Below are 6,260 nucleotides of genomic sequence, written 5' to 3' on the forward strand. Positions count from 1 at the left end.
CTGAATTCTTGATTTGCATTAGTTTAGAGTTACTGTTTGCTATGTTGCAAGTAAAGAGGTCATATATAATGTTAACTCTGCTGAAACCAAGTACATATATTATTTTTCTATATTTGCTAGAGACAACCAGTATTTCAATTTTTATTGTGTAAAATTATTAGTATACATTATGTTAATAATAGAATGACTTAACAAAGAAGGTCCAGATATATAAGAACTATAATCTTAGGACAGAGGCAATGATCCAAGTGTTTTGAGATGCATGTGATCCATCTAATGAGATAGGTGGCTGGTGGTATGAATTTCTGCAATTAATACAACCTATTTCTTGGGTCTTGCTTTATTAATGCGTGTTGAAGATAAAGAACAACAAACAACAAGGAGGTAAAAACAAAGCAAGAGTCTTGATGGGGAAAGAGTCACTGAGATGAATTTAGAAGTAAGCAGAAAGAGAGTGGAATGTCAGGGATGTTTTTGCTGAAGGGACTGATAAACCAATACACGTTGACCATTTATGCTTCAGTGGCACCTTTTGGTGAGTTTCAAATGATCTTTGAAGCTATTATATGGTAGTGCTTGACACACATGCCAAGGGCAGGTATTTGCCTATTATTGCAAAGCCCATTTCTCTATACTTAGACTACTAGAAGGATAAACACTAGAAAGTTACCTTGAATATGCTGTAGCCCTTTTTCTTCAGATGGAAAGCTGTAACTAAAGAAAATTAAAGAATGAACATAAAGTCCGTATCTGATTATGGAAGATCCAAAATATAACTTTGGTCCTTTGGACATAATTCAAGTATGCTTTCTAAATTGAATATTCATCATGAGTATTGCATTGAATGGAATATGAGAAATGACGTGACGCCTCGTTCACTTTGCATTAGTACCAAGAGATACCATCGTAGGTACACGTGAGACATGAAAAGTTGACACTGGCTTCTTTTTTGTTTTAGAATGTTAGTCCTCTAGAGTTGATTAATACATTTTCAGGAGTTTTGTTAGCTGGTTATTATCATGTTGTAAGCTTGAAATCAGCCATAGTGGGAAATGCTAGAATCTACAACCCAGGAGAAAATATTTGTCAGAATGTTATTGACTTGATGTGTATTTAGGAAAATGGAAATTTTAAGTAATATGACCGATAACTAAAATGACAAATGCCATGTTTGCTTGTATAAATATACCAAAGTAATGCAACATGCCAAGACTTTGTTCAATATGAAAGAAACAGTGAATCCCACTCCTTTAACACACGCTCATAAAAACAGCACCATCGATTAGACACTGAATAAAGCAATGGTAGTATTGTAGAGATGACCTCTGACTCGAGATGAAGAGAGATGATTTCTTTTCTTCATGTCAAAGAACAAACATCTCAGTCTCTCTTAGAACACTCCATGCATGAATTCTGAGACAAATTTCTAAAGTGGAAAATTCAGCTTTGTTCTTGGACAGCTTTTAGTTTCTTTGTCAATGGGAATGATATTTAGATGAGTCTACTTAAGAACTGCCAAAAGAGATAAGATTTTATGATATTCTAAAACAGAAACTATCACCAATCTTAAAGATTCCTATGGTGAGCTGGGACTGGCATGCACTGGTTCTGGAGGCTGGTGTGCACACTTCTTCCCTACTTTGCGCTCTGTAACATCATTGTAGAAGCTTGAAATCAGTCATGATGGGACCGTTTATACCATGAAACCTGAAAAATACTGCAAATTAAGCTTTTTTGCTTTTCTACAGAAAGATGGTTGTTAAACCTTTACCAGAACAACACTGGACATTATAGTATCCTAACATTAAAGCCATAGACAATAATAAAAATTTTATTCAGAAGTTTATTTTCCTTTTAAAATTGTCCCTTTAAAATAACTTTGGCTAAATATATTATTATTAACTAGCAGCATGGCAATAATAGATATGAAAGGAAATTCATTTTTTATCTATACTTGGAGATATGAGAGGATCTATTGAAATAAATGGTTTATATAAAAGTGGAGAATTGGCAAGTATTTAGTGACTCATCATTTAAGATGTTTTAAGCCTATAGTATACTTACAAATATGATTGCTTTAGGGAATGTAAAAGATGTATAAGTCTCACCTTAGGTAACTGAGAGTCTATAAAGACAAGACCCAAATGAATAAAATACTTGAAGAACAGTAACCTTATATCAAAGGGATGCATAAGTATAATAAAAATTAAGAGGTAAAAAGAGCTGAGTACTGGGGAGGCTCATCTATAGTATATAATGAAGGTGAGACCAGAGCAGAATCTTAAAGAAAGAGCTGTATTTGAACAGCATTTGGGTCATGGAGAGGTGATTGCCAGTATGATCAGGGAGCCATGTAAGCAAAAAGTTTGTAGGAGCAGATATTGCGTGTATAGGGTTTGCTAATAGACCTTCCTGTAAGAGTAGAGGGTGTAGAGGGTATAGTACAATACAGGCATAATGAGATTCAGGAAAAAAGGAAAGAAGGAAGGAAAGAAAGAAGAAAGTAAGGAAAAAGGGAAAGAAGGAAGGAAGGAAAGAAGGAAGGAAGGAAGAAGAGAGAGGACAGGAAAGGAGTAAAGCAAGGAAGAGAAGCAGAAAAAGAGTTACTCAGTGCAGAGCACTGTGTGAAATAAGCCTCACGTATATCGTGTCGGGTACTCTGCTGGTCTCTGGGGGCAGGCACTTGACCTCTTTTCACAGACAAGGAGACCAAGGCTGAGCCAGATGGACTCTCTAAAAATTTCAGTTCCCAAGAGTGAAGCTTGGTGTCCAGTTCAGCTCCTCTGCCTCTGGGACCAGGGTCCTTGCCACAACACCATGTTGTCTGGCACTTGATTTCTTGAGAACTCTTAACAGTTTCCCTAAGGTATTGTTTTAGCTAAATGCCAGTCAGAGAAAGGAAATGTTATATGTGGGAACATAGAAACTTGAACCCGCTTACCTAGACAAATGAACAATTAATAAATGGCTTGACTGAGTACAGAAACAGTCTTCCATGTTTGGGTGGACATTAAGGTTGACAAAAGAGCAGGACTCCAACTCTAGCTGAAAAGACATCCAGGGTCAATAGCCATATATTACAAAAGGAAAGAGTCTGCAGTCATTGGCATGGAAGGAGACAGAACTTTCAACTCAAAGGAAATACCAAATCCTGAACATTTATTATGAACTGTACCTCTAAATCTTTCCCAAATCACAGAATTACTGCAAGTTAGCTCACTAGAGAACAAAGAATACTTTGGACAGAAATACACAATCCCCTGGTAAAGATAAATGGGATGTAATTTAAGTAGTCCCAAACTTTCCTGCAAGCTTCAAGATCACTGCACATTGTTGGATCGGTTCATAATGGCCTGGATTGTATCCCAAAAATACCAGTGGGAGAGACTCAGCGGACTGGCCAAGCTAGAAAAGGAAAATGAAGCCATTTGGACTTGGCGGAGGCTATGGATGGTCTGACAGTTTGCAATTTATAATTTTTTTTTGCCCCTTTAACATTCTTTATCTGCCTTTATTTGCTCAACAGCCCTTTGCTGAAGTTCACGCTCAGCTTACCACATTCGGTGAAGCACACAGCAGTGGACAGGGGAATTTAATCTAGAAATCAGTCTGACTCGTCTTCACGATGCCTTTTAGCTTCCAGGTCTATGCTATGAGGATGCATAAGTAAGAGCTCTGGCTAGGTCAGATGGCCTGAGAGCCCTGCCAGTATCCCTAACAATGCCTTGTAGGCAGTGCTGTCAAGCAGACTCCTGTCTCCTTAAGTGACAGCGATGAGCATTTTCATAAAATGAGATTCTGGCTGTTTTGAAGCATGAAGCCTAGTAGAAAGGAGAATCTGATCAGCTTTCTCCATGCCTTTCATAATTGTGAATCCTTCCATCTGACTGCCAGTAATTCGCCTTCCCAGACATTCACAATAGATCATCCTCACTTCGAGCTGTCTCAGACACATTGCTGGGGATTCTTTCAACCTGCCTCCTAGCTTTCAGGTGGTAAGATGGCAGGCGTCCAGTCTCTCTAAAGAAAAAAGCCTTCATTGTTCATTGTGCCACGGTATCTTCCAACCCTTTTTGTTATATCCTGGAAACCTATTTGCTTTTTAACTGCTGCCACATGCTGGGAAAACATCTTTATCGAGCGGTCCTCAATGTTGTGCCTTGAGTCCTTTTCATCAGGGGGCCTGTGAGTCCCTAGCTGAGATGAAAAGTCAGAATGTTTCTGGCCACCTGGTTATCTTTATGTAAAACCGATGTGAATATCATTGGTCCCTGTTTTGCTTTGTTGTTGAAATTTCCTGGAATCGTCACCATCTTCCCAGAAGTCGTAATTCAACATCATTGGCAAATATTCTCAAATTAAAATTGCTCTAATACATGTGTCACATTAATGCTATTCTACAAGAGGGTCTTTTTGACTATAATAAAGAAATACTGGGTCAAACATACTACAAGAAAGGATACTTGTCCATATTGCCAAAAACAAAACAAAAAACCCTCTCATCTCCCTCCTGTATTTTTAAAAAACTTGTATAAAAGACTGTGATTTCTATTGACAAGAGCTTAATTTGGATTTTAAACACATTTTGTCACTCAATGCATGTATTTTAACTGTACTTTTCAAAGTGGACATAATGATGGTAAGATCAAAACTTCTCAGCCAGTCACACCTTAGTTATCTATTTAATTATATTTAATATTATTTATTTAATTATATTGCTTCCCTGTGACATGCAGAGACCAGCTGCACTAAAGAGTACAACTAGTGTGGAACAGAGAAAAATGAAATTTAGAAGAAAGCAAAATGTGATTTTGAACAAGTAACTCTCTAAGGAGAGACTTCCCCAGTGACTCAGATGGTAAAGAATCTGCCTGTGATGCGGGAGGCCTAGGTTCGATTCTTGGGTCAGGAAGATCCCCTGGAAAAGGCAACCCACTCTGTTATTCTTTCCTGGAGATTTTCATGGACAGAGGAGCCTAGCAGGCTACAAACCTATTAAACAGAGGACTATTCTCTGTGAGGACTATTCTCTGTAAGGACTATGAGAACATCAAGTGCCTGGAAAAGTGTGGTGATGAGTTCAACTAGATCAGAAGTCCCAACTCGTGCTGAAATTTATGTAGCCTCTTCTAACCTGTTTTCCTGATTTGAAAGTGAAAGAAATGATAGTTTTCGCCTCATAGTCAGCATGTGAGGATTAAATGATGTGGGCAATAGAGCAGAGTCTGGCATATTAATAATTTAATTTTTATTTTTATAACAGTAGTATTGCCATTATTATAGTATTTATGTAAGACCATCTTCATCACTTTTCTGAACGTTCTCAAAGTTACTTTAGAAGCAGTTTTGTTTCACATGTGGGCCATTTTATCAAATAATGATATATGTTCCCTTGATGACAAGGAATAATTGTATGTAAAATTTCTGAGGACAAAATTCCTGTCCTCACCTTAGCTCTAATCAGAATGTGCCCAGGGAGCAGGGTTCTGGTTTCCAACCAGGTGTGTGTTGTTTCCAGATCCTTACTTATTTATACACAGGCAAAGAGCATCTCACAGATGCCGAAGGGAAATCATTCTTGCCTTAGGATTAAATTCATTCCTGTGATGATTGGTGTCAGTATCTTGCTTGCTTGATTTCCTGAATTTCAAGATACATATTTACCTTAGCCATAAGGTCTGATTATTCTTTCAAACCTTTGAAAATGTGAATTTTGGGTTCCTGGACTTTAACTTGCTCGTGATAGGATATCTCAAATGCCTAGGTGCAAATTCGTTTGAGTTTATTCATTTGGAAAAATTGCAAGAAGGACTCAGCACCCTCTATTTAAGCATTTTCTGTGGTGTTGGTTATAACAGAATGTGTATGTTTTCAAGGTATTTCTAGTTAGATTATGCAAAACCATGTCTTTTTGCAATAAATTTAATCTCCTCCTTAGTCTCTTGCTTCTGACAACTTGAAGTAAATACTTTGACTAAATACTTTGACTCTGCCCTGAGTGCTTGGTACACTGAGTTATCTCAGCCTAAAAGGAAGAGAGTTGTAAAAGGAAGAGAGTTATATTTATTGAACAATTCTCTCCATCTATTCTCCAGAATCTACATCCCAAACTTCAGAAATAAGAAAATTTCCATAGAAACTTATAGATAGTGTTTATGGGGGTGCTAAATCCTGAAAGATGATGCTGTGAAAGTGCTTCCCTCAATATGCCAGCAAATTTGGAAAACTCAGCAGTGGCCACAGGACTAGAAAAGGTCAGT

The sequence above is a fragment of the Bison bison genome, unplaced genomic scaffold (genome assembly GCF_000754665.1).
Source record: "Bison bison bison isolate TAMUID 2011002044 unplaced genomic scaffold, Bison_UMD1.0 scf7180017864237, whole genome shotgun sequence".
Taxonomy (NCBI): domain Eukaryota; kingdom Metazoa; phylum Chordata; class Mammalia; order Artiodactyla; family Bovidae; genus Bison; species Bison bison.